Source organism: Bombus pascuorum, chromosome 1 (genome assembly GCF_905332965.1).
Source record: "Bombus pascuorum chromosome 1, iyBomPasc1.1, whole genome shotgun sequence".
Taxonomy (NCBI): domain Eukaryota; kingdom Metazoa; phylum Arthropoda; class Insecta; order Hymenoptera; family Apidae; genus Bombus; species Bombus pascuorum.
In genome coordinates this window covers 8,320,499-8,338,405 of record NC_083488.1, presented here as the reverse complement: position 1 = coordinate 8,338,405, position 17,907 = coordinate 8,320,499, and the positions used below count along the sequence as shown (strand labels likewise).

Sequence of the window (17,907 nt, the reverse complement as noted above, 5' to 3'; positions counted from 1 at the left end):
TTGTCGAACTAAGGAACGATAACCCTATGATTGGAAAACAAACGAAAAGAGGAGAATGAGTGAAATGAAAATGTGTAGACTTTTTGAATACTCGAAAAAAGCTGCGAAAAATATAAAATTTTCGACATAGACGAGGAGATATATAAAAGAGAACAAAAGCGTAAAATTCCAGGCAAGTTCACAGAGAAAATAAAAATCGTGTATCGACGAGAAACGAAAGCTTCCCTTCCCTTGTAGTTGCACGGTTAGTCGTTAAGATTGGAGAAAAATGTAGGAGAGTGACGCTAAAATTCCGAGTAAAAGAAAATTCACAGAAGAATGCCAAACAAGAGAAAAATAAACTAGAGAATATAAAAATAAAGAAGGAAATGAATACCGAAAGCCACCGCAATATCCTGCTTACGAATTTGTCGGCAAAATGACACGATCGTGGATGAAGAATGCAAAGTAGTAGCGACAAACAACCCCCCTTCGTCTTTCGTTCCGAATTCCTGGAAAGAATACGAAAGTCCAGCAAATTCGGTAAAATAAATCAATGTCTGGCCGGGTAGTTATTCGAGATTGCGATATGGGGAAGAAAAGAAGTAAGAAAAACAGGAAGAAACTCTCTGGTGTAGCGTGTGCAACTGTGCATATTCGAATAAAGGGAAAACGAGAGAAAGAATAAAAGGGGAGAAATGGCCCTCGATTCAAGGGGAAGTCGCGTGCAGAATTTGAGACAACGGGGTCCCGTCCGTGGAGGATCCACGAGGATCGGAGAACGATGGAACTTCGGCGAACTAGTCGGCGTATCGTGTGGCGCTCATTTCGGATTCATCCCGAAAATGAATTTTGGATTGCTGGCAGTGCCGCGTATCCACAACTGCGTGCGGCTCGTAATTCCGGCTTCAGTATAACTGGCCGGTACAAGTAAATAAATAAGCAAATAAATGAATAAATAACGTGGGCCAGGCCTGCGGGAATTTATCCGCTGATTCCGACGCTTGAATCCCAGACCGGGCTGCAATTTACGATCCTATTCGCGAGAACTCGAACCGCCTAGCGGCTTTAGTTCTCTCTCTCTTTCTCTATCTATCTATCTGTCTACGTCTGCTATTCCCCGTGTTTTCGCGATCGATTCTCGCGATTGTAAATCAACCCTATTTGCAGGGAGGCAGGCAGGTGTTAGAAAATTGTGATAACTCCGTAGACTGGTTAACGAGCCCGTGGTTTACGCTGCGCCGCAGTCTTATCGGATGAAATTCGAATAAGGAAGGGGTAGTTTTGGAGCTTCTTTCGGAGCTTCCTATCTTTTCATTCATTTCGAGGATATTTATGGAATGGGTGGAATTAATGGATAGAGTTGAGAAGAAGGTACCCTAGTGGTAGTTTTAACTGATATTCTAGTCGGGTTATAGAAACTTGGAGTTTCATAAAGTTTCCCTTTTGAATGTTGTGATATGACGTGTAATCTTGTTAAGTATAATTTCAACGTGTATATCTTGATTTAACTTTATGCCTCTTTTCGTCTTCGCAATTGAATATGTAAGTGTAGATTATGTTATTATATTTATAAAAATCATTAATTGTACGATTAAAACATACGTAGGGAGATGGTTCGATGGTTTAAAAAAGAAAAACCAGTCACGTTCATTTACTTGGCTATTTAATCCCGCGAAACCGATCATCAACGATTCGATGTCAGAGAATGTTTAGATTATCGGTGCTCGATCCGCTGTGTCATACGCTCAAGAAGGTCACACGCTCGGAAACAGGATAGGCTACATTCTGTATGCCACAACTATCGAAACAATAACCAAATAGTAACATAATAGCCGCCTCTGACATATACCCCCTCCACGACGACAACCCCTCCAGAGGGACTAGAACCTCAGTATAAAAACCCTCCCAAATAAGCGCCCGAGATCAGTCTGTTGTAACACTTCGAACCGTCACTTTGTTGGATTTGTAGAATAAATTCTGTTAGCATATACAAAGTTCAATTTCTTCACCTTATTTGTGAAACGTTCGAACTGCAACGCGAGAAGATCACCGGCGATCTATCATTTTCGTGATTTCTTGTGTTTCCTACGTGACAGCCGCGAACACCGATGTCTGACACGGATCCCCTAGACAGGTTACCACGTTTTATCGCCTACACATAGGTACAATTTTCTGACTATTCATAGAAATACGAATTTGCATAAATATCCGCAGCCTTTTCATCGGTCAAATATTCCGAAGCGTACGAACTGTATTTCAAATACCTTTTTATCAAAGTTCTCGAGGAACTAATCTAATGGAAGATGAAGCTTCTCGCGCGGAGTAATTAACAAATTCGCAACATTTGGCGTTGGAAAATTGTTGTCAGTTGTTCCGGCGGAAGCTGTGGAAAGATTCGATATCTCGGATATCGGCTCCGGTTCGCAATTACCGAACTGTATATACGTTCCAGGGCGTATCGCGGCTTATTACATTAAACAAGCCGCGTAGCAAGTAATTGTTCCGGTAATAACAACCCCAGCGCTAGCTGGGGAACAGAATGGAAGAGAGAGTAAGCAAGACAGAGGAACGGAGATAGAGAGGAATAGAGATAGGGAGAAGAGGTCAGCATTAATAATTTTCCGAATAATAACGCACCCCCACGAGCGTCATATTTTCGTGACAGCCCTTTGTTCGTCGGTGTTGGAATCTAGACCATGCCGATGTCACTTTGCCGCACAATTACCCGGGCAAAAGTAACAAACGACTGGATACGATGCTGTTGCTCTCTTGGAAAGTGATTCTCCGTTACTAGAGGAAAATTTGTATCGTGTTATTTGTTGGAGTTAAAACCAGGAAGAACTTTGTTGTATAATGTTATAGTACCCAATGGAAGAAAAGCGAAAGCAAAAGAAGGAAATAAAGAGAGGACGAACGAGGAAAGAAAGAAGAGAGAGGAGCCAGAGGTCGAGTTTTCTGCCTGGAGATCGTGTAACGTTTTCTAAAGAGTCGTCGAATTCATTTTACATTAAAGACATTCGACGATTGTTTATCGTAATATGGCTATATTATCGCATTAGATGGAAATTGTCACGTTTTGTCAAAACAACTTGTCACGTTTTATTAAGAATGTTTCTTATGCATATAGGGTGAAGGTCGTAGGTTAAAAGGGAATAGCAGCGCAAAACAGGTTGGCAAACACTGAAATTGGGGAATAGAGATTTAATTAGGTCAAGTATATCTAATAACAAGTGCAAATATTAATTAACTCTGCAGAATCAGGATCGATCCATAATCAAATGCAGGTTTTTAGTATTATTACTATTACCACGTTGAATTTCCAACAGTTAATTCGCACGATCTGTCTGTTCCACTGAGAACTCTGAGAATCATCATAATGACCAATTAATAATTTTGCAGAGAAATTTTACTGTCGTACCACGATGAATTTTTAAATATTTCACTGATCTTTTATGAATTCTACGTATAAAGATTCTCGTCTTCTTTCACGTATATCGTATCTTTCATTTCGACTTTTTTGGTAGTTTTATACTTTAGTCATAAATAATTCCAGTATTAAAAATAAAAAGGAACAAATGCGAATTATTATTCCTTCGTAAATGGCACGAACAAATATAACAGAACATTTTTTCATATATTTCGTTTCTTTACTACAAGCTTCACGTTTTATTTATTTACATAATGCTAGTATCAAAACTAAAGATAAACAAATTTGCCAAATTGTACAGCGCGATTACTCCAAAACCGTAGCGATTTGAACGAGAGGCCTTTATCCTGACATCGATGACAAACACGTGCCACCCCCGGTGCATCTTCGACGAACTGGATTAGGCGCGTGCGCGCATAGATTCTTCGCGTACCAGTGTATTATGCACCACGCATAATACCAGAAGTGCACAGAGACAAATTGGACGACAAGGGGGAGCAACGGTGCTGGTGCAGCGATGCACGCAGGAAGGAAATGATAAAGCAACAACCTGGCCTCGAACGGCTGCTGGATTACAAACAACCGTCATACACGTAAGCAATTCAAGGGATGCGCCGAAAAGTGGTTTTAAATTGATATTCACCAGGGCTTCACGCTCTTTCCACGTTGTTTCTTTCCTCTTTGCTTTACGTTGCGACAGAATAGCGCGCTCGCGAGCCTCTACTATCACACGCAACTGGAATTTCTGTTCGTGTGTTCGGAAAAAGGGTGCAGAGTCTGCTATGCACTTGCAAATTGCAATTTCGCTTCTCTTTTAAGTGGAACTGTGCTACGTATTTCTTTTTATTTTCATGAATTCGAAGCAAGGAATTATCTCAAGGAGAAACGATACAGGATATTGGAAATTTGTTATTTCACAGTTTCGTTGTTTTTGAAAATTTCGTTTACTGTTTCATTCTATGTGAAAATTTATTTGACGTACGTACGATGCATTTTTATGTTCGGATTATTTCTCAGTGTACGTTCCTTGATTGTATGATATTTTAATCTGGTTCTGTTTATAAAATTAAAGCTACCGCTATCGATCATGTTATCGGTAATACCGACACGTTATAGATAATTCGATATACTGGTAATATCGTGAACGTATCGATAAGTTATATAGGATATGAAGTTTCTTCAATTTATCAAATAATATACACAGGATCGTATCTATACTTGGAATGGAATGCCTTTCAAGAACTTCCTTTTCACGCTGCTCTATTTCAAGTCTCCAAATAAACGCTTTTCGTTCATGCTTTATCATTCAAAGCTGACACACTTTAAAAGTTTTAATACAATCAGTTCATATATAGGTTGTCCGAAAAGTGTCTTTCTTTTACAGACACGTCTTTTACAACAACGCATCTTTATACAAACATGAAACCTAATCTGTCGAACGTTATGATCTTTATTTTGATAGAACAAAATGGATCATAAATAATTCGGTAAATAATATAAAACGGAAAATGTTGTGCGTCCATTATTTCCTTATAAAACGAAAGAAACTTTTCGGACGATCTAATATTTTAGTTTTGTCAAACCTAATTTCATTTGCCGTTTAGTTTGCAATATATACAGTTTTTTTATCTTTACCGGTTGTCTCATTTAGTAAATTTGACGACGTCTGATATTTAATAATATCTTTCTTTTTGTGAGGGGGGGCGACATTCTACACCATATCGTAGAAGTATCAATATGTAGTATCATGGACAAATGACTTAAGAAATATCGGGTGAACCATAAACAATGTTGCGAAAAAGCCTAAGTGCCGATAGGCCAAAAGGGTCTGGGAACTTCAATGGACTGAGCGGTCCATCAATGTGTCGTCGGTCCTTCAGCCGAATAGTTACGCGGGAAAAAAGGCCTAGCTGACCATGGCTGTGAACACGTACGTGGTGGAGCTACGAAAAAAGAGAAAGGGATGCTTAAGGGAGGGAGATGAATTAACAGACAGTCGTGAGTTGATAAGTCAGTGTTGTCGAGAAGGATGGTTCGCGTGAAAGAGTTGTGACTCAACTATTAGTTGTCTTAATTATAGCACATTACTGTATTTAGTTCACGTTAAATAACCATCGTTTCCTATGTAATCCATTATAAATAGATCTATCGATCAATAAAATAAACATAGAGGATAGAAATCATTGGTAACCCTAATTTTTAATATTTCTAAATAAATAAAAAAATCCTACATATATACTCATTTTAATATAACGCAGGTAAATAAACGTAGATTATGCGATTATAAGATAGTAGTAATGCTATTAGAAAAATGTTTTGCCAGAAATTTGATCAGTGTTTTTTGACTGTGCGTTAGAAATTTTTTGATCCACCGACATTTATCATTTTATACAACTAACTATATGTACGTGAGTGAAGAAAGTGGTGAGCGATCTTATATGTGCTTTTAACACTAATTACAAAATCCATCCATCTCAGTCAAAATAATATGATTAATCGACAGTTTCCCAGCTTAAGTGTATCATAGTTTGTATTATTACATTATTGTGTTTATTGCGAAGGAAGGCCTTCTCGAAAGAGTTAACTCTTCGTATACTGAATAAGCATAAGGTGAATTAACATCTCTGCCAATATCTTGTGACACTTTTCTTGATCTAATGTCCTTTGAAAACTATTTTCTTTCAGTCAATTTTACTTGCTCTACTTTCTAAATTGTTCCGATCCAAATTATCTGTACATCGCTGTATTAAAATAGGACGTTCTGTATAGTTGAAAGTGTCAGTTAATAGTGGATTTAAAATATCGACAAGGCCTGAAACAGAAGGGATTGAGCTCGAATATGGTGCACTTTTAGATTTAGACTAATGGAAACGGAATTAGAGTTGACGTCCTTTTTCTCAACGTTTGACGTTCGATTTATTTCCGTGTCAGGTTTATCGACTATAAATTCTCCGGAAAATTTAGAACTTTCTACATGACATATATCGTGACCTTTATTCACTTTTAACTTTCTATAATTAAATTTGTGTAGTTTTATTTATAGGAAAGACTAGCGATTACAATTTTTTCCAAAGGCAAAAACAGGAATTGAGAAGAATTATAATCATATTTTTTAGTAGTCAACGAAATAAAATTTTATTTTATTTGTTAAAAGCCAGTGCGGAAACATCGATATCCTCTTCAATTCTCGTTGAAAGTTTTTTCTTGTACGATATTACGGATGATCTATATCGCTCCAGTTAGATTTTTAATGTGACGTTTGAAAGAAAAAAAGAAAAAAAAGGTGTAGTCGATTTCGTTAAAAAGGTTACATATTCTAATTAATAAATAAATCGAATTTGTTCACGAAAAAACAACCAATTGGATTATTCAATTCGATTCGTTACATATTCAATTAACGAGGAGACCACAGAAAAGTCTGCATTTAATATTTCAACCCTGCGACTTGAATGTTACACACCAGCGTCGGTAGAAAATTATTTAGGCCAACGAATAAACTAATTCATTATTCGTAGGTTGTTCGTCGAAGTTGTTATTCATGAATAATAAATAGGTCGAATTTATTCGTCACCTTGTTACGTTATTCGAAATAATCTTCTCCTCAACGTTAGGCTACAAAATTTTGCCAAAAATTCCAACGATTCTTTTACCGTGTCAAAAATTTACAAGCTCCTATAGTCTGCTGAGTCCTATAGAACATTAAAGTTTCAAAATTCTTAATTCAAATCATAATTTGAAATTTATATTTATGGTGCTTCGGAGAATAAGAGAAATATCTTTTTAAATGGTGAAAATAAATAGAGATAAAACTTTTAAAAGTGTAAGTACACATCTTACGCCATGACCTCGACAGTTCAACAGATTTCATACAGATACTTGGTCAAAACCCGGACAATTCTATCCACACAACGAAAACTCTACTTTGTGAGAGAACCGCGTAGACCAGAGCCATCGAACGATTTTTCGACCGTGTCAAAAATTGATGAGCTCCTATAGTCTGCTGAGTCCTATAGAACATGAAAGTTTCAAAATTCTTAATTCAAATCATAATTTGAAATTTATATTTATGGTGCTTCGGAGAAAATGAAAAATATCTTTCTAAATGGAGAAAATAAATAGAGATAAAACTTTTAAAAGTGTAAGTACACATCTTACGCCATGACCTCGACAGTTCAACAGATTTCATACAGATACTTGCTCAAAACCCGGACAATTCTATCCACGCAACGAAAACTCTACTTTGTGAGAGAACCGCGTAGACCAGAGCCATCGAACGATTTTTCGACCGTGTCAAAAATTGATGAGCTCCTATAGTCCGCTGAGTCCTATAGAACATTAAAGTTTAAAAATTCTTAATTCAAATCATAATTTGAAATTTATATTTATGGTGCTTCGGAGAATAAGAAAAATATCTTTTTAAATGGAGAAAATAAACAGAGATAAAACTTTTAAAAGTGTAAGTACACATCTTACGCCAGTAATAGTGGGGCAAATGACCTCGACAGTTCAACAGATTTCATACAGATACTTGGTCAAAACCCGGACAATTCTATCCACACAACGAAAACTCTACTTTGTGAGAGAACCGCGTAGACCAGAGCCATCGAACGATTCTTCGACCGTGTCAAAAATTGATGAGCTCTCTCATAGGACGTGAAACGGAAGTGAGTTAACGTAGTATCGGATGCGTGACACGTGGACCACGGGTATCGAGTTAAACGCGGTGTACAGCCGTGCGTGACGGCCGACTAATTTATTCAGAAGCGTCATAATTGCGATATCACGGGGACTGCCATTGCGGATTACCGCAAACGGAGTCTGCAGCCACGCTGAAATTGCAAAACCGACGGCCGATTGTCGTTTCGGGACGCCAGCGTGAAAATCGGAAACGGCCGCGCCGGGGGAAATGCTAATTTCGCGATTTGTAACGCGTCGTTTTCCATTTGTAACCGACCAGTTCCTATTGGATGATATTCACACTCGGCCACGCGCGTCTATTGTAACTTCTGACTTTATATTTCTTATTTTTCTTATTTTCCTTCGGTTCTGTTTCTTTTCTTTTTTTTTCTTTTTGGCTAAAAGCGCGTTAAATCAGCGTGAAAATTTTACAAGCGTGTTTCATCCTTCCCCTTTTATTTCTCTAAATTTTGTTCGACTTCGTGTTTCTTATCTTCTCGCTGCTCGACCGGCGTTTTTCTTTTTCTCACGATTCAACGCGGAAATGTTCAAGCGTTTATCTATCCTCTCTCTCTTTTTCTCTCTCTCTCTGTTTATTTAAAAAAATTTTTTTTTAGTTTCCCAGTCTCCTTTTTTCATTCGCTTGCTTTTTATCTCTTTTTTTCGCGAGTGAATGCGAAAACATCCAAACGTTTCATGTTGTCCCTTTTTTTATTTTGTTAATTTTGTTCGACTCCGTGAGGGTTCGTATTTGTGTTTTCACGTGCCAGCAATTCGTTGCTTTTTAACAGACCTACTATGTTGTAATCTGCGCGGCAGTTCGTTTTCCAATCCTCTATTTTTCTATGTATCTTTTTTTTTATTATTGTTTCAATTTTGTTTCGCTTGTTTTGCTTTATTTTTTTCACGCGTTTCCGGGAGACGAGTGAAATTTGTTGTTTCGGCGGAACAAATACGCGTGGGTGGGCGCACAGGTCGTTTACCGGAAGCGTGAGCTGTGGATAAGTCGAATTTGCGGGCATTGTAGCGCGCGTGCGATCGTTTTGCGAAAGTTTCGTGGACAAGTTAAATTTGTAGCAGACGGTTCGATACGAATTAACACGTTCAGCGCCACGTACGTCTCATATCTTTCAGCCTGAACTCTTCAGCTGAGTCCCAGACTGTCTGAATTCGTATAAACGTCTGGGTTAAACTAAAACTCGCATGAAAACTTCTCAGTCTCTTCGAGCATGAATCCATCTTAAGGCCAGACAAAGACTACTTTTTATATTTCAATTATATTTCTTTCAAATGTATTTGTAAACATTAAGCGAGACAGATAATATTGAAAATTATTTTGAGATACTTTTACAGTTTTTTCTTCACTTCCACTGTAAAAGTTAAATAAACAACGATATGGATATTATTTAATTATTATTTACATTGTAGTATAAAAACAGAAATTAGGAATACGAGATTATTCGTCCAATCAACGCATAGAAAACGAAAGAGCGTTATGATGATTCGTTGGTGGATCAATGGTCATTTGAAATCCTTTAGAACGATCAAACTTGTAGCCAGTTAGCAGTCAGACAGCAGTGTAGCATCAAGTACTGCGGAAGCAATCAGGCATCCGCCGGTAGTCTGTTTGTAATTGGACTGCGAGCATTGAGGTAATTAGGCTTCGGTCTGTCAAACGTATCAGTTATGGCTACAGTAGGTTATGGAACATGTTTAGTTGCAAGTATGACTAGCCTTCCTCTTCAAAGCTCGCGTGAATTTCTTTAATATTCAGTTCCTCGCACATTGAATGTAAATGTCGAGTGTACCGAATAATAGGAAAGAATTGTTAAAATAACTGTTATTCTCTAGCGTTTCTTCATGAAGCATAAAAAGTTTGATAGGATTTTAAATCGAAGTCTAACTAGTAGAATCTAAGATCTAATTTCGATCAGTAGTAACCGTAATTTATGTACAGACCTTCCTGTGTTTTATTATCTTCCATTTTTCTTCTTCATTTCTGTAACTTGTGCGAGTTTCGATAGAATTTCGAGTGAAAATATCCCGCGCAAATTGAAAATCTTATTCTGATCAGTAATTACAATTTATACACAGACGTCTTTCCTTTTTTCCTCTTTGGATTTCTCTTTTCTCCGTCTCTACGAGTCATGTAAGACAAACGACGATTGACGAAATGGGACAAAAGTAAATTCAAAATCTTATTCAATTACCACTGTATCTACGACAAATACAAACAGCATTATACGAACGTTTCTACCCTTGCAAGGAGGGAAACTACAAAAGACAAAAAATCACTTCATCCTAAAGTCACATCCTCAAAAAACAATCGAAACCAAAACTTCTCGAGCAAACATCTCCCTCCATCTCTCTCTCTCTCTCTCAAGTATCAACTTTTCAACCCTCGCCCCCCATCGACTATACTCGAAAGTTGAGCAGTCTCCTCGCGAAGTCGATCCTCGAGCTCGCAAAACAGCCACCGTCTCGCAAAAAATTCAGCGATCCACCTGTCAGCGAACCTTCGAAATTATACTTCACAAACAGGGGTGAGTCGGCAACCTTTCGCCGCTGCATGCACAAACGCTCGATAATAATTCATATCGCGTTTTCCCCCGTGTCGACGCTCGCTTTTATCAGACTGGCGTTCCTTCTTCCCCTTGGCGAGGCGAAAGGTAGAAGAAGCGAGGGATGAAGGGGTGAAAATAAGTGGAAAGAAGCTAGCGGAAGCTGCGCGAAAACCATGGCTTTTGTGTCCACGTTGGTCGTTCGCGAAAACAACCGCGCGTCTTCGAGATTTTTAAACATTTTCTCTCTGTCTGTCTGTTTGTCTGTCTCTCTTTTGCTCTCCTTCTTTTCTTTACATCAAATCCATTGCAACTCCCTCGGTGACTTACGGCTTTTCCACGACTATTCGTGGTTTTTCGCTCTGGCTTTATGCGCTTGTTGTTTCTCCCACGTGGCAGAATTTGAGCCGACGCGAAGTATGGAATTCGAACAACGATTCGGGACGAAAATCAAAATTCACAGGCTACGTTTGCCACGTTCGTACGTTCCCAGGCAACGTTCGCACGTTTGTAGGCCACGTTCTCACGTTCCAGAGTGCGGCGTTTGAACGTGGATTCCGGATAAAGATAAAAAGATACACATAATGTGCAGTTTTCCTGAAACTCGATATCAGGGGATCTGAGGTGAGTGAAAATATCTTGAACATTTATTTCTTTGTCTGACCACATACATAATGACGTTTAAGTAAACGATGCCGGTACCTGGGAACAAATCCTCTCATTTCTTCGTGAGTGTCGTGTTAAAATGATTTATCCTTCCTTCGGTTTCGTTAAATATTTTGTTGATTTAGTAAATGTTGAAGTGATCGCCACTTCTAAGAACACTCTACATCTGGTCTTCGGTTTCTCAAGCGCTGAGCTCATCGATAGCGCGTAGACAAAAGAGTGTTCGATGACAGACCATAAGCGGTACACGTGCAACGTTGGTTTTCGACGGTTCTTTTAGTCTCAGGGTAACATTGCTAGCGTGCGGATCTGGACCAGCTTACATTGTATTCCACACTTTGTACTTTAATATTCACAATATATATATACTTACAATACCTTACAATTTACCCACGCGTTTCTTTAATTCCACATACACCGAATAACCTTAACAGTAAAGAAAGCAGAAATTATGTGCAACTTTTAACATTTTCACGGAACATGTGTAATCAGAAATCTGGTCTTCAACCATATCGCGATCGCCAATGGATTTCACTAAAAAAATTACGGATCATACGGTATAGTAGTGTGCACTAGAAAAATTATGAAACGATGTAATCAATATCTTCTTGACACGGAACGATCAGGCTGGTCTGAACTGTTTCTTTATGGTTGCTCTTCAAGGAGAGACGTTTTTGAATAGTACATATTTGACAGTTATTAACAAACAAGAACGTATAACGATAGAGTGAGCTAATTTTCAAGCATTTGTGCTTTGATCTAAAAACGATTTTTATCGATCCTCCATCGAGTTTCAGAAAAATTATTGTTTACATTTACATAACTTACAGGCTGATGATATTACCGAATAATAAGATCAAAATTGCATAGCGCACGGTGTGTCGGTAATTTTTCCTTTGCCTTTTGTTTCTTTTTCTCTTCCTGCGTGTCTTTCTTTTTTCATTCGTTCTTTAGATCTAATTCGGTTCACTTCGTCCGTACAGTTTGCTGCAGGATGTTGCGATTTCGATGGAGAAGCTGTGTGAGAAGTCACGAGAGCGAGGCAATTTTCGACGAAAACGGGGAGAACGTAAGGAGGATTTCTATGGGTAAAAAGAGAGCAGAGGAGTTTAAGGTCCTGCCTTAGGGTGAAATTGTCGATGCGTACAAGAGGGTCGTGGAAGAGGGTTCTTCTTCTTCGAGAGAAACGATGTTCATGTATTTTCTTCTTTCTTTTTTCCATTTCTTTTTTCTTTTTTTGAAGAGAAAAGGAATCATTTGCAAATGTAAAAATAATTCCTAGTTGTTTTACCTCAGACAGAAAGTTAATTTTTCAATTTTCTGAACTGTTATGTTACACTTACAGAATTGAAGAATTAAGTATAATTCGGAATTATATCATCGATTATTTTACCATTATCTATCACGAGATTCACAAAGGCCGGATGGATTCCGAGGGAAGAATCGAGAAAACCCGGGATATTACAACAGCAATGAAGCGGACGTCAGTATATAAAACTCGGGGAAATTTAATAAGCTAGGCTAAGAACATTCCTACACAGAGAGCACGGTATTCCTAGGGTTAATGTTGCACGAGGAAGATCCGCGGAATAGGAAGCTTTAATATCAGCCTCTTTCGTCCTTATCCCACAGCAGCGGCTTATAAAGCCACGACAGAATATCCAAAATAATCTTTCGCCATACAGTCTCTCTTCTCCTTCTTCTTTCTCGATTTCTTTTTCTAATAACGTGGCCTTTTCGTTCTTCAACCCTCGAAGTTCTTATTAAAATATTCGCAATCTGTGCTCTACGAAACGGTGGATATTTGTGGGCGTTGTGTGGTCAGAATATTAGTCGATTAAAAGAGAACAGTTTGGAGGTGAGAGCGACAATGCGAAAGATTCATGCACAAGATAGAAATTAGGGTAGTTTCGATGGAATGTGAGATAATTATTGTTATGAAAGGAAATATGTATTTCTCAAGTTTCCAGACGATCTTCGTGCTTTTCTCTTGGCATTTTGACAGTATAATTATCGTTCATCTTGTATAATGAATCGTTTTTCTGTAAGTAGATATTTTAAAATTAGGTTTCGTTAGGTTGCGGTAGGTTAGGGTTAGGTGCTAAAAAAATTAAAAATTAGAAGATTGTGATACGTATGTATCCTGTATTTTTAACGAAACAGATTTATGCAAAGCACGAGAAAATCGAAAATAAAAATTCCAAGGGTGGGGGAAAATTGAAACTGCTAATACGTTCATACGAGCGCATATCGAATTATAATAACAAATAACCTGGCGTGACTATTCGAGAATTAAAATTATTCTATCGGTGGAAAATTGAAATTGTTAAATCGTCATCTGTATCTCGTGCAGGCATCCGAAAAATTAGGAAATAAAATTAGCAGTTTAGTAAGTTTCCTAATATTAATTCTCTTAAAAAAAAAGAAAAAAAAGACGGCAACCAAATCTGATCCCTCCCCACCTCTCTCTCTCTCTCTTTCTTCCATCAAATTATTTTCCAATTATTATAATAACAAGCAATTTTAATAAATATGGATTATTCATTTTTATTATTTTGCCATTTTCTTTTACTGACATTCTTCGATTTATCAAGCCATCCGCGAGGCTAAAATAACGAAACACACGATCGGAATAACTTGCAAGGAAAAATCGTCCCCTGGTTCCTCCGTGTGGTCGCTAAAATCGCATCAATCGCTGAAACTCCGGCAGGAACGGGACTCATAAATGCAAAGCAGGGCTATCGAAGTTCCAACATGTTCGATCGCAGAAATAAGAAGGAAGGATCAAACGGAAGAAGATAAAATGACGAGATAGATGGCTGCGTCGATGAATAATACATCCTTGTGGAGGTCTTGCCGATACATCATGCCGAATTCGCGTCCAAAAAGGGATTGCAACTTTGCTGTAAAGACCTTTGGGAATCGTATCGTGGTTTTAACCGTTCCGAAGAAACTAAAACGAAGTAGCAAGACTTTAGAGATGATTGCTTGCCCATCCCTCGTTTCCAGTCTACGTTTTGCGTCCTTATTTCGTTTATTTTCAATTTTTACTTCACTTATTTTCCGTATTCCTCGAATAAATTGCATACACAGCGTGGGAAAATGTTTGCAAGTTAGAAAATTGGAGAAAATAAAAGGGAAAAAATTAATTTGATTCTGGTAGAAATACAAAAATTACTTCTACACATTCCTGGCTATGCGTATATATAGAAGGGTTGGTTTTACGTTGTATAAATTTTCTTTAAATCCATCGGACATTTTAACTGTATAATAAGCTCCGAGAACGTTTCATTTTATCTCTCTTATTAATCCGTTTCAACAAAGAAATGGAAATCTCGATTATTTCCTTTTTCACATTCGACAGAGAATTTCTTAAAACAACCACGTTTAAAAGAACTTTAATTCATTTAATTCTCAAATATTTTATACATTCAATCTAAATAATTCCCTTTAATTCAGATAATTAATATTACTGATATTAAACGTCTAATTTATATTACAGCATCTCGTTGATGATATATTAAAGATAAATAAAATGGTAATAATTTCAAGTACCAAAGCGAGAAGATTTCGAGAACAATTTCATCAGCCTCGTCGTACAAACGCTCAAAATTGTTCCTCAGCTAATTAATCTGATTATCGGCGGACCATGGGAGAAATGTATTTTTCGTCGTGGCACCAAAGCTCTTGGGTATCGCGAGACAAACAAATCAACGTTCTTCCAGATTCAGGGGACAAATAAGCCGATGGAGGGAATGGATCAATCGAGCTATTCGTAGATCGAGCGTTTTTATGAACAAACAAATAACCGGTGAATCGAAATTTCACGGTTCTCTCTTTGCCACTCTCTTCATTAAATTGGATTTACTGTATTTTCGTAGAATCATTCGCGAACAAATAACGAGACATAGCCATTCGATCTTTAAATGAAAATGGATTTAATGGACGATAAAAGAGTCACAGTAACAAGGGAAAAATTTATTCCTACGTGTTTTAGTTTCCAAAATATAATTTTTGAAATATGGCTTCAATTCTCAATTTTCAGATCCCTTTTCGTTTCAATATGGCTAGTAGAAAGATATACCTGTTGAATATTTCTTAGGAAATTGTCTGCTCTTATACGTTATATTATAACGTCACTAAACTCGGGTTTCAAATGTTTGCTTGTTAGTTGCATTATTGGCTTTTGATGTGTTCGAGAAAAACGAATAAAAATGTGCTATAGTCTTTCCTTTTTTAACGAAATATTTGAAATCGTTGCGAGCATGCACCTAATGACATCAATCTTTGATTCTTCTTTTGTTTCGTGTAATTTTTGGCTCTAGAGAATGTTGTATATTTAACAATAACCTACTTCAACATCTATTTTACGTATTTAAAAATCCTTAAAACAAAAGAACCAACACTTTTAAGTAAAAGATTATGTAAAACAGCAAAATCACTATTCAACTTGTTATCGACGAAGCAATATACTTCATCAACAGATAAACCATATGAAGAAGAACCAATAATAACGATTCTCCTTCTGAATATCCTTAAAAAAATCCTAGGTCTAATAAAACACGCCTAATAAACGTTACACTTACCTGCTTAATTTCTTTTCTTGATTAATCCACGATAGTTTGAACAAACGTTCTTCGATACTCGTCGAGGATCTGCAAAGGAAAGAAAAGAATCTTTAAGAACATTGGCGAACCACATAGAATCATATTAATTCATGACAGAACGAGACGGTAGAGCGACGAAGAAACGCAGGATTTTCACAGTGAAATTACGTTCTCCACAGAATAATACTGTTCCTGTGAGAACGGCGAGTAAGGAAAGTTCGATTCACGTCCACCATCGCGATTTCTGACAGCTTTTCACGTGACAGCATTAATCTCTCGGCTCTTTCCTTCCTTTCGCTCCGTCTTTCTCCCTTTTAATAATTCCACAGCTTACTCAGCCGCGCATGCCTGCAATTACGCCTAGCGATTCCATAAAATTTTCCACCATTATTCCCAGGAACTATCTTGCGAATCCTTCATTTTTCTTTGTCTCGTAATCCACAGCGTCGCCATCCTTTCAGCCCTTCACTTTTCGATTATTTTCTCGGACGTCTTTGGCTTGCTCCTTTATCTTCCGTTTCGAGTGATCATTGTTTTCCGCTTGGTTGTTCATCCGACTACTTTTGTTCATGTTGCTTCCCAACAGTTCTTACTTTGTTTTCTTTCTATTTTTTCCCTTTCAATCATATAATGTATCCTTTCGAGTTTCGTTCCCTTTAAACTCGATCGCTTTATGAAGTTTCCCTGCTACGTTTCCTTTGATTTTCTGTTCAATTTCCCTTCTTTCCTCCAACGGCTGCCTTCTGCATCCTTCTTTTTTTTTATTTCTCAGGTATTTCTTCCATTTTTGTACGAGTTACATCGCTTCGCTTCCACTGTAAGGACTCTCTCTTGTATGTATTTTGTATTGTTTTCCAGAGTTTCTCCCTTTTTTTATTTAAGGGTCGTACTGATTTTTGTAATTTCCTTGGTTGCAACGAGAAGCGTCTGTTTTTAACATCTTTCACTACGAAGTCTAGGTTAAATGTAACCTTCAAAGACTACCATGAGTGAAATCTCACTCTATATAAATTTCTTTGCGATATCGAATAATTGTGTTCGTTTGATAACGTAATTGCGTTTAGTTCGACTTTATTTCTCTATAACTTGATGTCCTTTGATGTTAGTTTTTCAGAATTCGTATAATATAATTAAGAATAAATAAAGTCTAGAAGACATTCTTTTTAAATATTATTGTTTGTTGAAAACGATTTATCCATTTACATTACCATTTCCTGTGTTTATTGTCTGTACATAATTATCTAAATAACAAACGAGACACCGGTGGATAAATTGCCAATTAAATATTTACAATGGCCCGTGTTTTCCCAATTCTAATGATTTAGTTCGATTCGACGCATCGTATTTGGGTTCTCATTATTTTTCCCAACGTTCACACATTGCTTGCTCGTAATTTTCTGCATTTGTCGTTTAAGATCGCGTGTGCACTCGATATTCGCCGAATTTGCCGCGCTTTATCACGTTCGTCGTGCTCATTACCCTTTTGGTCGTAGTTTCTCATTTACCCGGGCTTCGTTCCCAACTCCCAAAAAGAATCAAAAATCTTCTCCATTTTACCGCTCTAATTAAATGAAAAGAGAACGAAGACGAGATAATTTCTAATGAATTCGCTTCTTTTTTCTCCCCCAACCATTCTTAATTTTCTTCTCCGCCAAAGAAAACTAAATTTCATAAAAATTGAGGTCAACAAAAGTATTACTTTTTGGCAAACGTTATGATTCAGTCTGCTTCGTGACAGATTTTCTGCAATGGTCAAAACGACAGGACAATGTTCTCCGCTTTCAGATTTAGGGAAACAGATTTGGTACAGTTGAGCAGAGAGTTAGAGTTCAGTTTAATTAAAAGCAAACTTATTATAGCAAGCAAATCTTTGTCCTGTTTCTGTTTCACCTATTTTTCATGAAGACTAATCAATTTCTATAGATTTGGGAAAGGAATATTTCTAGTGGGTGATTTTTTAGAATTTTAAGACTGACTTGGAATTTTG

General features: G+C 37.4%; 1 protein-coding gene across 4 annotated transcripts in view; it reads right to left on the bottom strand.

Moving 5' to 3' along the window:
• LOC132916297 (prolyl 4-hydroxylase subunit alpha-1) overlaps positions 1–17,907 on the bottom strand; it is a 295,125-nt gene that overhangs the window by 82,859 nt on the left and 194,359 nt on the right. For 2 of the 4 annotated variants that reach the window (XM_060976188.1, XM_060976197.1), the window contains one exon: positions 15,900–15,968. The exons of the other annotated variants lie outside the window; for them this stretch is intronic. The gene's annotated coding sequence lies outside the window, so the exon portion shown is untranslated. The remainder of the gene's footprint in view (positions 1–15,899; positions 15,969–17,907) is intronic. 4 annotated transcript variants of the gene reach the window in all.